At 60.1% G+C, this 15,000-nt stretch overlaps 1 non-coding gene across 1 annotated transcript; it reads right to left on the bottom strand.

Annotated features, from left to right (window-relative positions):
* Positions 1-3,750: 3,750 nt before the first annotated feature.
* LOC131868630 (5S ribosomal RNA) lies at positions 3,751-3,869 on the bottom strand. The gene has a single exon (XR_009367077.1). It is a non-coding gene; the product is annotated as a 5S ribosomal RNA (ribosomal RNA).
* Positions 3,870-15,000: the final 11,131 nt, after the last annotated feature.

The raw sequence follows: 15,000 nt of genomic DNA, 5'->3' as shown, positions 1-15,000 counted from the left end.
GCACGAAGTCGGACCCCGGTTTGCCCCGGGTGCGCACCTCGCGTGCACCTTGGTGCGCACACCTTGGCTGGGTTGCGCGCCCTGGTGGGCACCATGGTGCGCACCAAGGAGCGCTCCGAAGTGTGCTCCAAGGTGCGGCGTGCACGAAGTCGGAGCCCGGTTTGCCCCGGGTGCGCACCTCGCGTGCACCTTCGCCGCGGTGGGCACCATGGCGTGCACGAAGTCGGAGCCCGGTTTGCCCCGGGTGCGCACCTCGCGTGCACCTTCGCCGGGGTGGGCACCTTGGTGTGCAGACCTTGGCTGGGTTGCGCGCCCTGGTGGGCACCATGGTGCGCACCAAGGAGCGCTCCGAAGTGTGCTCCAAGGTGCGGCCTGCACGAAGTCGGAGCCCGGTTTGCCCCGGGTGTGCACCTCGGGTGGGCACCTTGGTGCGCATGCCTTGCCTGGGCTGCGCACCAGGGCGGGCTCAAGATGGCACCCGCGTTCCTTTTTTTTCACTATCTTTCAAAACGGAAATTTTAAAATCTCATTTTTGTTTGCCTTTTTCTGGAAATTAGTGAAGGCAGCGCATCAAAGGTGCGCACCTCGCTGCCCACCACGGTGCGCAACGCCGGTGGGCACCCGGGAGTGCTTCGAAGTGTGCTCCAAGGTGCTGCGTGCACGTTGTCGGAGCCCGGTTTGCCCCGGGTGCGCACCTCGCGTGCACCTTCGTCGGGGTGGGCACCTTGGCTGGGTTTGCCCCGGCTGCGCTCCGAAGCGGGGTTATTGGAGCGCCGCCTCTTTTTTTGTCGGAGCGTTTGGTGGGGTTTCTCGCATTGGCTCTTCCGAGGCCCGGTTGCCACCCTGGCGCGCACGAAGTCGGAAGTAGGGTTAATTGCCCGGGTGCGCACCTTTGCCAGGGTGGGCACCTTACCTGGGCTGCGCACCAGGGCGGGCTCAAGATGGCACGCGCGTTCCGTTTTTTTCACTATCTTTCAAAACGGAAATTTTAAAATCTCCTTTTTTTTTTGCCTTTTCTGGAAATTAGTGAAGGCAGCGCATCAAAGGTGCGCACCTCGCTGCCCACCTTGGTGTGCTCTGAGGTGCGCACCCGGGAGCGCTACGAAGTGTGCTCCAAGGTGCGGCGTGCACGTTGTCGGAGCCCGGTTTGCCCCGGGTGCGCACCTCGCCTGCACCTTGGCCGGGGTGGGCACCTTGGCTGGGTTTGCCCAGGGTGCGCTCCGAAGCGGGGTTACTGGAGCGCCCCCTCTTTTTTTGTCAGAGCGTTTGGTGGGGTTTCTCGCATTGGCTCTTCCCAGGCCCGGTTGTTGGGTGCGCTCCCACCCTGGCGCGCGCGAAGTTGGAAGTTGGGTTAATTGCCCGGGCGCGCACCTTCGCCAGGGTGGGCACCTTGGTGCGCACACCTTGGCTGGGCTGCGCACCAGGGCGGGCTCAAGATGGCACCAGCATTCCCTTTTTCTCACTATCTTTCAAAACGGAAATTTTAAAATCTCGTTTTTTTTTTGCCTTTTATGGAAATTAGTGAAGGCATCGCATCAAAGGTGCGCACCTCGCTGCCCACCTTGGTGTGCTCCGAGGTGCCCACCACGGTGCGCAACGCCGGTGCGAACCCGGGAGCGCCCCGATGTGTGCTCCAAGGTGCGGCGTGCACGAAGTCGGACCCCGGTTTGCCCCGGGTGCGCACCTCGCGTGCACCTTGGTGCGCACACCTTGGCTGGGTTGCGCGGCCTGGTGGGCACCATGGTGCGCACCAAGGAGCGCTCCGAAGTGTGCTCCAAGGTGCGGCGTGCACGAAGTCGGAGCCCGGTTTGCCCCGGGTACGCACCTCGCGTGCACCTTCGCCGGGGTGGGCACCTCGGCTGGGTTGCGCGCCCTGGTGCGCACCAAGGAGCGCTCCGAAGTGTGCTCCAAGGTGCGGCGTGCACGAAGTCGGAGCCCGGTTTGCCCCGGGTGCGCACCTTCGCCGCGGTGCGCACCATGGCGTGCACGAAGTCGGAGCCCGGTTTGCCCCGGGTGCGCACCTCGCGTGCACCTTCGGCGGGGTTGCGCGCCCTGGTGGGCACCATGGTGCGCACCAAGGAGCGCTCCGAAGTGTGCTCCAAGGTGCGGCGTGCACGAAGTCGGAGCCCGGTTTGCCCCGGGTGCGCACCTCGCGTGCACCTTCGGCGGGGTTGCGCGCCCTGGTGGGCACCATGGTGCGCACCAAGGAGCGCTCCGAAGTGTGCTCCAAGGTGCGGCGTGCACGAAGTCGGAGCCCGGTTTGCCCCGGGTGCGCACCTCGCGTGCACCTTCGCCGCGGTGGGCACCATGGCGTGCACGAAGTCGGAGCCCGGTTTGCCCCGGGTGCGCACCTCGCGTGCACCTTCGCCGGGGTGGGCACCTCGGCTGGGTTGCGCGCCCTGGTGCGCACCAAGGAGCGCTCCGAAGTGTGCTCCAAGGTGCGGCGTGCACGAAGTCGGAGCCCGGTTTGCCCCGGGTGCGCACCTCGCGTGCACCTTCGCCAGGGTGGGCACCTCGGTGCGCACACCTTCTCAATGTTTTCTTGCCTTTTCTGGAAATTGGTGAAGGCAGCGCATCAAAGGTGCGCACCTCGGTGTGCTCCGAGGTGCGAACCCGAGAGCGCTCCGAGGTGCCCACGAAGTCGAAAGTCGGGTTAATTGCATTGTTTTCCCCGGGTGCGCTCCGAGGTGCGCAACATCGGCGCGCACCAAGGAGGGCTCCGAAGTGTGCTCCAAGGTGCGCACGATGGCGTGCACCTCTGGTGCGCACGATTCGGAGCTCGGTTTGACCGGGGTGCGCACACCTTGGCTGGGTTGCGCACCTTTTGTGCGCTCCAAGGTGCGCACGAAGTCGGAGCTCGGTTTGCCCCGGGTGCGCACCTTCGCCAGGGTGCGCACCTTGATGCGCACGCCTTGGCTGGGCTGCGCACCTTGGTGGGCGCCATGGTGCGCACCTTTCGTGCGCTCCAAGGTGCGCACGAAGTCGGAGCTCGGTTTGCCCCGGGTGCGCACCTTGGTGGGCGCCATGGTGCACTCCGAGGTGCCCAAGATTGGTGCGCACCAAGGAGCGCTCCGAAGTGCGCTCCAAGGTGCGCGCGAAGTCGAAAGTTGGGTTAATTGTCCGGTTTGCCTCGGGTGCGCACCTTGCGTGCACCTTCGCCAGGGTGGGCGCCTTGGTGCGCACACCTTGGCTGGGCTGCGCACACCTTGGCACCCGCGTTTCCTTCATTTTAAATTTTTTTTTTTTACAATCTCTCATCAAGTGGGAAATTCTATAATCTCAACTTTTTTTGCCTTTTCAGGAAACTTTTGAATGGAGCGCATCATTGGTGCGCTCCGAAGTGTGCTCCAAAGCTCTCTCCAGCTGCGTGCACCTGCCCCGGCCGCGCACCCGGCCCCGCCCAGCTTCGCTCACCTGTCCCGGGCGTCTGGTGCGGAACCTTAGAGTAAGAAACATCACCGTGCACCTTGGCCAACGTGCGCGACTCGACCGAGCGCGCACTGGCCGAGGTGCACACCGATTTCACCTGGGTGCGCGCGCAGCACCTCGGGCGCACCGGGGTGCGCGCACAACGCCCGGGTTGCACCGTGGCCTGTGTGCTCGGGGTGCCTCGGGTGCGCGCTCGGTGTCGCCCCCCGCGCGCGCGGTAGTGCGGGCAGCGCACCCCGGCCCGGCCCGGCCCCGACGAGAACGCAAACGGGCAAAAGGTTTATTCAAATAGCATTGCGACGCCCGGCGAAAAACTAAAAAAGGGTGCAACACCGGGACTTCCCGGGAGGTCACCCATCCCAGTACTACTCCGGCCCAAGCGCGCTTAACTGCGGAGTTCTGATGGGATCCGGTGCACTAATGCTGGTATGATCGCACCCGTTATGAGCTTGTCGCAGTGTGTACTTAGCAAACCGCGACCCACGTGCGAATCCACCCCGGCCACCCACCCCCGTCGAGGTGCACACCCTCCCTCGCGAAGTGCGCCCCGTTCGCCAAGTGTGAGCCCTGCCCGGGTGCGCGCACCTTGCTAGGGCGTCGGGTGTGCACCCGGCCCGGCCTACGTGCGTGCACCTGGAGGGGGCGTCGTGTGCGTGCAGTGTCCCGTCTGCAACGCGGTGCCCACACACCACCTCGGGCGCAACGACCTGCGCTCACATGTGGGCCGAGTGCACCTTGGTGCATGTTCGGGGCGCCTCGGGTGCACGCTCGATCTTGCCCCGGTGCACCAAGGCGCTCGGTTTGCCCCGGGTGCGCACTTGGTGCAAGGTGGGCACCCAAAATAGGGATCAAGCACCAAAACACAAGTTTCGGGATGCAAAATGGGACCCAAGGACCACAAATGCGTTCCAAGACCCATGATGGGTCCACGAGAACAAAAATGTGTTCCGAGACTTAATAAACAAATATTGGGTTTTAGGAGAAGAAACATGCTCTGATGCCCAAAACGAGAATCGACCCCGAAAAGGCCACAGGCCAAAAGTGGGATGCGAGACAAAAAAAAATGGGACCCGAGGACCAAAATTGGGTTCCCAGGTCGAAGACAGGGCAACCGGACAAGAAACGACCTCTAAGGCTCGAAATGAGTCCCGACGACTAAAACTTGACAAGAAGCACCCATCAGGCACCCAACTCGACACCCATGGGATGCCGACCCACCCGGGCTTCCACCTAGCACACCTTGGCACCCACCCACCCTCGCACCCAACCTCGCACCCAACTTAGCACCTTTGAACCCACATTGGCACTCACCCTGACCCTGGCACCTTGGAACCCACATTGGCACTCACCTTGACCCTGGCACCCACCTTTGCACTCACCTTGGGACCCACCCTGGCTCCCACCTCGGCACCCACCCAGACACCCACCTTGGTTCCTTGGCACCCACCTTGGATCCTTGGCACCCACCCCGACACCCACCTTGGCACGCAACTTGGCTACTTGCCACCCACCTTGGCTCCTTGACGCCCACCCCGACAACCACCCCGTGACCTACCCTGGCTAGGGTTGGTGCACACCCACCCTGGTGCCCACCTTGGCACCCACCCTATGACCCACCTTGGCACGCACCTTAGTACCCACCCCGTTACCCACCCTAGGACCCACCCCGTGACCCACCTTGGCCAGGGTGGGTGCACCCACCCTGGTGCCCACCTTGGCACCCACCCATCCTAGCACCCAGCCTGTGACCGGGCTTGGAACCCAACCTTGCACCCGCACCCGTCTTGGCCAGTGTGGGTGCGCACCCATCCTGGCACCCACGTTGTGACACACCCTTTAACCCACGCACCCTAGCACCCACGTTGGCACCCACCTTGGAACCCAACCTAGCAACTTGGCACCCACCCCGTGACCCACCTTGGCATCCACCATAGCAGTCGCCGACTTGGCACCCACCTCGGCACCCACCTTGACACTTGTGGACCCACCTTGCCACTCACCCTAGCATCGACCCATCCTAGCACCCACCCTGGCACCTTTGCACCCTAGCACTCACCCATCCTAGCACCTAACCTGTGACCCACCTTGACACTCACCCTCGCACCCACCTTGGAACCCAACCTAGCACCCACCCACCCTGACACCAACCCTAGCACCTACCCACCCTTGCACCCACCCTGTGACCCATCTTGGCACCCACCCATCCTACCACTCAACCTATCACCCACCTTCTCACCCACCTTGGCATCCACCTTAGCACCCACCCACACTGGCACCTTGGCACCCACCTCGGGCAAGGTGGGTGCACACCCACCCTGGCACCCAATTTAGAACCCACCGAGCATGTTACCCACCTTGGCACCCACATTGCAGCCCACCCTAGTACCCACCCTATGACCCACATTGGCATCCACACCCTAGCACCCAGGCACCTCGACACCCGCCTTGACACCCACCCTAGCACTGAACCTGTGACCCACCTTGGAACTCACCCTAGAACCCACCCACCCTGTGAACCACCTTGGCATCCACCTTAGCACCCACCCACCTTGGCACCCACTCTAGCACTCACCCATCCTAACACCCAACTTGTTACCCACCTTGGCACCCGCCCTCGCGTCCACCTTGAAACCCACCCTAGCACCCACCCACGCAGGAGCCCACCTTGGCACCCAACCTAACACCCACGCATCCTGGCACCCAACTTGTGACCCACCTTGGAACCCACCCTAGTACCCACCTTTGAACCCACTATATCACCAACCCACCTTGGCACCCACCCTATGACCCTCTTTGGAATCCACCCTAGCACGCACCCACCCTGGCACCCACCATGGAGCGCACCCTAGCACCCACCCACCTCGGCACGCACCTCAACACCCACCTTGGTGTGCGCACTGCGCCAACCTCTCAAAGACCCTATGTGGTGCGCTCCAAAGTGTACACCTTTGGTGCGCTCCAAGGTGCGCACCTTTGGTGCACACCGAGGTGCACACCAAAGTGTGCACCGAGGTGAGCACCAAAGTGCACTCCAGGGTGCACACCAAGGCGTGCACCTTTGGTGCGGTCAATGCAAACGAATTCGGAAGTTGGGGTCGATGTCCTAATCGCTGCTGCAGACTACACGTATGAGAATCGGACAAATAGCTTTATATAGGGGAGGTGTTGCGTTTGATGGGTCGACTCCCCTGGTTGTGTGCACTGCACCAACTTCAAAGACCCTGTCTTGTTTAAGAAGTCAAAAGTTGGGGTGGATGTCCTAATCATTGCTGCAGTCTACGCATGTATGAGAATCAGACAAATAGCTTATATAGGGGAGGTGTTGCATTCGGTGGGTTGACTCCCCTGGTTGTGCGCACTGCGCCAACCTCAAAGACCCCGCATAGCAGAAGAAGTCGGAAGTCGGATTTTGGTGAGCACCAAGGCGTGCACCTTTGGTGCGGTCAACGCAGACGAATTCAGAAGTTGGGGTGGATGTCCTAATCGTTGTTGCAGGCTACACATGTATGAGAATCAGACAAATAGCTTATATAGGGGAGGTGTTGGGTTTGATGGGTCAACTCCCTTGGTTGTGCGCATTACGCCAACCTCAAAGACCTTGTTTTCGTTAAGAAGTCAAAAGTTGGGGTCAATGTCCTAATGGCTCCTGCAGGCTACACATGTATGAGAATCGGACAAATAGCTTATATAGGGGAGGTGTTGGGTTTGATGGGTCGACTCCCCTGGTTGTGCGCATTACGTCAACCTCAAAGACCTTGTTTTCGTTAAGAAGTCAAAAGTTGGGGTCGATGTCCTAATTGCTCCTGTAGACTACACATGTATGAGAATCAGACAAATAGCTTATATAGGGGAGGTGTTGGGTTTGATGGGTTGACTCCCCTAGTTGTTCGCATTACACCAACCTCAAAGACCTTGTTTTCGTTTAGAAGCCGAAAGTTGGGGTCGATGTCCTAATTGCTCCTGCAGGCTACGCATGTATGAGAATCAGACAAATAGCTTATATAGGGGAGGTGTTGGGTTTGATGGGTCGACTCCCCTGGTTGTGCGCATTGCGCCAACCTCAAAGACCCTGCATTGCGGATGAAGTCGAAAGTCAGAGTTTGGTGTGCTACAAGGTGTGGTCGAAGGTGCTCACCTAGGTGTGCACCTTTGGAGCACAGGAAAAGTGCCCTCCAAAAGTGCGCACCTTTGGAGTGCACAAAAGTGCCCTCCAAAAGTGCGCACCTTTGGAGCGCAGAAAAGTGCCCTCCAAAAAGTGCCCTCCAAAAGTGCGCACCTTTGGAGCGCAGAAAAGTGCCCTCCAAAAAGTGCCCTCCAAAAGTGCGCACCTTTGGAGCGCAGAAAAGTGCCCTCCAAAAAGTGCCCTCCAAAAGTGCGCACCTTTGGAGCGCAGAAAAGTGCCCTCCAAAAAGTGCCCTCCAAAAGTGCGCACCTTTGGAGCGCAGAAAAGTGCCCTCCAAAAAGTGCCCTCCAAAAGTGCGCACCTTTGGAGCGCAGAAAAGTGCCCTCCAAAAAGTGCCCTCCAAAAGTGCGCACCTTTGGAGCGCAGAAAAGTGCCCTCCAAAAAGTGCCCTCCAAAAGTGCGCACCTTTGGAGCGCAGAAAAGTGCCCTCCAAAAAGTGCCCTCCAAAAGTGCGCACCTTTGGAGCGCAGAAAAGTGCCCTCCAAAAAGTGCCCTCCAAAAGTGCGCACCTTTGGAGCGCAGAAAAGTGCCCTCCAAAAGTGCGCACCTTTGGAGCGCACAAAAGTGCCCTCCAAAAGTGCGCACTTTTGGTGCGCACCAAGGCGCTGGTTCGGTCGTTGCAGGCGAGTTCGGAAGTTGGGGTCGATGTCCTGAGCGGAGGTGCAAACTACACAGGTGTCGGAATCGGACAAATAGCTTATATAGGGGAGGTGTATGCTTCGATGGGTCGACTCCCCAGGTTGAGCGCACCGCGCCAACCTCAAAGACCCTACGGTATGGATGAAGTCGGAAGTTGGGTCCGATGACCGATTCGATTAGTAGGTATGCTCATGAGGTCGGAATTTGGGTCCGATGACCTGCCATGTGCAGGAAGGCGAATGTTGACACTGTGCGTTGCAAGGTGCACACCAAGGCGCTGGTGCGGTCTTTTTAGTCGAGTTCGGAAGTTGGGGTCGATGTCCTGATCGGAGGTGCAAGCTACACAGGTGTGGGAATCGGACAAATAGCTTATATAGGGGAGGTGTATGCTTCGTTGGGTCGACTCCCCGGGTTGAGCGCACCGCGCCAACCTCAAAGACCCTACGGTATGGATGAAGTCGGAAGTTGGGTCCGATGACCGATTCGATATGTAGGCATACTCGCGAGGTCGGAATTTGGGTCCGATGACCTGCCACGTGCAGGAAGGCGAATGTTGGCACTGTGCGTTGCAAGGTGCGCACCAAGGCGCTGGTTCGGTCGTTGGAGGCGAGTTCGGAAGTTGGGGTCGATGTCTTGATCGGAGGTGCAAACTACACAGGTGTGGGAATCGGACAAATAGCTTATATAGGGGAGGTGTATGCTTCGTTGGGTCGACTCCCCGGGTTGAGCGCACCGCGCCAACCTCAAAGACCCTACGGTATGGATGAAGTCGGAAGTTGGGTCCGATGACCGATTCGATATGTAGGCATACTCGCGAGGTCGGAATTTGGGTCCGATGACCTGCCATGTGCAGGAAGGCGAATGTTGGGACTGTGCGTCGCAAGGTGCGCACCAAGGCGCTGGTGCCGTCGTTGCAGTCGAGTTCGGAAGTTGGGGTCGATGTCCTGGTCAGAGGTGCAAACTACACAGGTGTGGGAATCGGACAAATAGCTTATATAGGGGAGGTGTATGCTTCGATGGGTCGACTCCCTGGGTTGAGCGCACCGCGCCAACCTCAAAGACCCTACAGTATGGATGAAGTCGGAAGTTGGGTCCGATGACCGATTCGATACGTAGGCATATTGGCGAGGTCTGAATTTGTGTCCGATGACCTGCCATGCGCAGGAAGGCGGAATTTGGGTCCGATGACCGAGTTGATGGCGTGCCATGCGCAGAAAGGCGGAATTTGGGTCCGATGACCGAGTTGATGTTGATGGCCCGCCATGCACAGGAAGGCGGAATTTGGGTCCGATGACCGATTTGAAGGCGTGCCATACGCAAAAAGGCGGAGTTTGGGTCCGATGACCGAGTTGATATTGATGGCCCGCCATGCGCAGGAAGGCGGAATTTGGGTCCGATGACCTGACATACGCATGGAGTCCGACTCGGGGGCCGATGTTCGATTCGATGACTTGCATTGTGGGTAAAGTCGGAAGTTGTGGTCTTTGACCCGATTCGATGACCAGACTTCGGCTGCTTGAGAATCGGACAAATAACTTATATAGGGGAGGTAGTGTTCTCGAGCATCCTCCCCCCGTGCCCGTTTATGTCGATTGATGCTGGTGCTCGACTGGTTGGAGCGCTCGGATGCAAAAATCTTGCACCAGGATTTATCGATTGTGATGGACACGGCAAGTCTCCTGATTGCTATGCAGGAGCTCATCGTGAATCTCTATGCGGCCTTGGTATGGACTCGACCTGCGGAATGGTTCGGCAATGGTAGTCGCTCCAACACGTCCTTGCAATGGCCACAGAGGTGATTCGACTAGAGCTCCAGTCTAGCTTTTGGGTTGCTTGGCGGACTGGTATAGCCGCGATCGAGTTCCGGCCATGAACGTTTTAGATAGCTCTTGGGCTTTCTGGGACGGAAGTCGGAAGTTTGGGCTGTTGTCCGATTTGATGACCATTCTTCGGATGTGTGAGAATCGGACAAATAACTTATATAGGGGACTGTGTTGTCTCACGCAGCCCCCTCCGTGCCCCTCTATCTCGACCGATGTTGGTGCTTGAAAGGGTTGGGATCGCTCGGATTTATAAACGTGCACCACCATTTGTCGAGTGTGAGGGACGCGGCAGGTCTCCTAAATGCTATGCGGGCGCTCTCTGAGAATCTCTATCCGGCCTCGACACAGACTAGTCTTGCTGAATGGTTTGGCACTGGTAGTCGATCCAACACGTCGTTGTTGTGGCCGCCTAGGCGATTCGATTCGAGCCCCCGTCTAGCTTTTGGGTTGCTTGGCGGATTTTGCCCTATCCGCAAGTGAGCTCGGTCCCTAAACGTTCGAGAAACCCGATTGCTATGCGCCGACTCTCTTTCTTGCGAGCCTCCATCTAGCTTTTGGGTCTCTACGGAACGGAAGTCGGAATCTGGGACCGTTGTTTGATTCGACGAGGCAGACTACGGTTGTGCGAGAATCGGACAAATAACTTATATAGGGGAGGTGTTGACTGGAGCATTCTCCCCCGTGCCCCTCTAACTCGACCAATGCTGGCGCTCGAACGGTGGTAGCGCTCGGATTTTCATTGAGCGCCAGCATTGGTCGATTTAGAGGGGCATGCGAGATTCCCGAATGCTATGCGAGGGCTCTAACGGAAATGTCTATTGGTTTCGGTATGGATGCAATTGCGAGTGGTTCGGCAAAGGTAGTCGTTCCGATGCGTCCATGTCGTGGCCAAATCGATAATTCGATTTGAGCCCTCGTATAGCATTTGGGTCTCTCGATGTGATTCCGCATTCCAGTCCCTTTGGGCACTGCTTGAGCCGCATCCCAGGGGGTTCCCTTCCCAATAATCTGCCTCGCAACCCGATTGCTATGCGGTGAGGCTCCTCGGCCGCCTCGGAACTATCTGTGTATCAGACGCATCGCGGGATAAGGGGTTGGCAACGGTAGTCGCCCCAAGCGCGTCCGATGCTTGGACCATTCCGAGGCGGCCCTGAAGCCTCTTCCGTCTAGCCGTTGGGTCCTTCTCGCCGCATCCCTCGCCTCGCACCCCGATTGCTATGCGGTGAGGCTCCTCGGCCGCCTCGGAACTATCTGTGTATCGGACGCGTCGCGGGATAAGGGGTTGTCACTGGTAGTCGCCCCAAGCGCGTCCGATGCTTGGACCATTCCGAGGCGGCCCTGAAGCCTCTTCCGTCTAGCCGTTGGGTCCTTCTCGCCGCATCCCTCGCCTCGCACCCCGATTGCTATGCGGTGAGGCTCCTCGGCCGCCTCGGAACTATCTGTGTATCGGACGCGTCGCGGGATAAGGGGTTGTCATTGGTAGTCGCCCCAAGCGCGTCCGATGCTTGGACCATTCCGAGGCGGCCCTGAAGCCTCTTCCGTCTAGCCGTTGGGTCCTTCTCGCCGCATCCCTCGCCTCGCACCCCGATTGCTATGCGGTGAGGCTCCTCGGCCGCCTCGGAACTATCTGTGTATCGGACGCGTCGCGGGATAAGGGGTTGTCACTGGTAGTCGCCCCAAGCGCGTCCGATGCTTGGACCATTCCGAGGCGGCCCTGAAGCCTCTTCCGTCTAGCCGTTGGGTCCTTCTCGCCGCATCCCTCGCCTCGCACCCCGATTGCTATGCGGTGAGGCTCCTCGGCCGCCTCGGAACTATCTGTGTATCGGACGCGTCGCGGGATAAGGGGTTGTCACTGGTAGTCGCCCCAAGCGCGTTCGATGCTTGGACCATTCCGAGGCGGCCCTGAAGCCTCTTCCGTCTAGCCGTTGGGTCCTTCTCGCCGCATCCCTCGCCTCGCACCCCGATTGCTATGCGGTGAGGCTCCTCGGCCGCCTTGGAACTATCTGTGTATCGGACGCGTCGCGGGATAAGGGGTTGTCACTGGTAGTCGCCCCAAGCGCGTCCGATGCTTGGACCATTCCGAGGCGGACCCGAAGCCTCTTCCGTCTAGCCGTTGGGTCCTTCTCGCCGCATCCTTCGCCTCGCACCCCGATTGCTATGCGGTGAGGCTCCTCGGCCGCCTCGGAACTATCTGTGTATCGGACGCGTCGCGGGATAAGGGGTTGTCACTGGTAGTCGCCCCAAGCGCGTCCGATGCTTGGACCATTCCGAGGCGGACCCGAAGCCTCTTCCGTCTAGCCGTTGGGTCCTTCTCGCCGCATCCCTCGCCTCGCACCCCGATTGCTATGCGGTGAGGCTCCTCGGCCGCCTTGGAACTATCTGTGTATCGGACGCGTCGCGGGATAAGGGGTTGTCACTGGTAGTCGCCCCAAGCGCGTCCGATGCTTGGACCATTCCGAGGCGGACCCGAAGCCTCTTCCGTCTAGCCGTTGGGTCCTTCTCGCCGCATCCCTCGCCTCGCACCCCGATTGCTATGCGGTGAGGCTCCTCGGCCGCCTTGGAACTATCTGTGTATCGGACGCGTCGCGGGATAAGGGGTTGTCACTGGTAGTCGCCCCAAGCGCGTCCGATGCTTGGACCATTCCGAGGCGGACCCGAAGCCTCTTCCGTCTAGCCGTTGGGTCCTTCTCGCCGCATCCCTCGCCTCGCACCCCGATTGCTATGCGGTGAGGCTCCTCGGCCGCCTTGGAACTATCTGTGTATCGGACGCGTCGCGGGATAAGGGGTTGTCACTGGTAGTCGCCCCAAGCGCGTCCGATGCTTGGACCATTCCGAGGCGGCCCCGAAGCCTCTTCCGTGTAGCCGTTGGGTCCTTCTCGCCGCATCCCTCGCCTCGCACCCCGATTGCTATGCGGTGAGGCTCCTCGGCCGCCTTGGAACTATCTGTGTATCGGACGCGTCGCGGGATAAGGGGTTGTCACTGGTAGTCGCCCCAAGCGCGTCCGATGCTTGGACCATTCCGAGGCGGCCCCGAAGCCTCTTCCGTGTAGCCGTTGGGTCCTTCTCGCCGCATCCCTCGCCTCGCACCCCGATTGCTATGCGGTGAGGCTCCTCGGCCGCCTTGGAACTATCTGTGTATCGGACGCGTCGCGGGATAAGGGGTTGTCACTGGTAGTCGCCCCAAGCGCGTCCGATGCTTGGACCATTCCGAGGCGGACCTGAAGCCTCTTCCCTCTAGCCGTTGGGGCTTTCTCGCCGCATCCCTCGCCTCGCACCCTGATTGCTATGCTGTGAGGCTCCTCGGCCGCCTTGGAACTATCTGTGTATCGGACGCATCGCGGGATAAGGGGTTGGCAGTGGTAGTCGCCCCAAGCGCATCCGATGCTTGGACCATTCCGAGGCGGCCCTGCAGCCTCTTCCGTCTAGCCGTTGGGGCCATCTCGCCGCATCCCCCACCTCGCACCACGATTGCTATGCGGTGAGGCTCCTTGGCCGCCTCGGAACTATCTGTGTATCGGACGCATCGCGGGATAAGGGGTTGTCACTGGTAGTCGCCCCAAGCGCGTCCGATGCTTGGACTATTCCGAGGCGGCCCTGCAGCCTCTTCCGTCTAGCCGTTGGGGCCATCTCGCTGCATCCCCCACCTCCTCGGCCGCCTCGGAACTATCTGTGTATCGGACGCATCGCGGGATAAGGGGTTGGCAGTGGTAGTCGCCCCAAGCGCGTCCGATGCTTGGACTATTCCGAGGCAGCCCTGCAGCCTCTTCCGTCTAGCCTTTGGGGCCATCTCGCCGCATCCCTCGCCTCGCACCCCGATTGCTATGCGGTGAGGCTCCTCGGCCGCCTGGGAACTATCTTCGTATCGGACGCATCGCGGGATAAGGGGTTGTCACTGGTAGTCGCCCCAAGCGCGTCCGATGCTTGGACTATTCCGAGGCGGCCCTGTGGCCTCTTCCGTCTAGCCATTGGGGCCATCTCGCCGCATCCCCCACCTCGCACCCCGATTGCTATGCGGTGAGGCTCTTCGGCCGCCTTGGAACTATCTTCGTATCGGACGCATCGCGGGATAAGGGGTTGTCACTGGTAGTGGCCCCAAGCGCGTCCGATGCTTGGACTATTCCGAGGCGGCCCTGCAGCCTCTTCCGTCTAGCCGTTGGGGCCATCTCGCCGCATCCCCCACCTCGCACCCCGATTGCTATGCGGTGAGGCTCCTCGGCCGCCTTGGAACTATCTTCGTATCGGACGCATCGCGGGATAAGGGGTTGTCACTGGTAGTCGCCCCAAGCGCGTCCGATGCTTGGACTATTCCGACGCGGCCCTGTGGCCTCTTCCGTCTAGCCGTTGGGGCCATCTCGCCGCATCCCCCACCTCGCACCCCGATTGCTATGCGGTGAGGCTCCTCGGCCGCCTTGGAACCATCTTCGTATCGGACGCATCGCGGGATAGGGGGCTGTCACTGGTAGTCGCCCCAAGCGTGTCCGATGCTTGGACCATTCCTAGGCGGCCCTGAAGCCTCTTCCGTCTAGCCGTTGGGGCCTTCCCGCCCCATCCCTCGCCTCGCACCCCCGATTGCTATGCGGTGAGGCTCCTCGGCCGCCTTGGAACCATCTGTGTATCGGACGCATCGCGGGATAAGGGGTTGGCACTGGCAGTCGCCCCAAGCGCGTCCGATGCTTGGACCATTCCGAGGTGGCCCTGAAGCCTCTTCCGTCTAGCCGTTGGGGCCTTCCCGCCCCATCCCTCGCCTCGCACCCCGATTGATATGCGGTGAGGCTCCTCGGCCGCCTTGGAACTATCTGTGTATCGGACGCATCGCGGGATAAGGGGTTGGCACTGGTAGTCGTCCCAATCGCATCCGATGCTTGGACCATTCCGAGGCGGCCCTGCAGCCTCTTCCGTTTAGCCGTCGGGGCCTTCCCGCCGCAT

This window comes from Cryptomeria japonica, unplaced genomic scaffold (genome assembly GCF_030272615.1).
Source record: "Cryptomeria japonica unplaced genomic scaffold, Sugi_1.0 HiC_scaffold_211, whole genome shotgun sequence".
NCBI classification, from domain to species: Eukaryota; Viridiplantae; Streptophyta; class Pinopsida; order Cupressales; family Cupressaceae; genus Cryptomeria; species Cryptomeria japonica.
The sequence above is the reverse complement of the archived record's forward strand: the minus strand, read 5'-3'. Positions and strand labels throughout refer to the sequence as shown.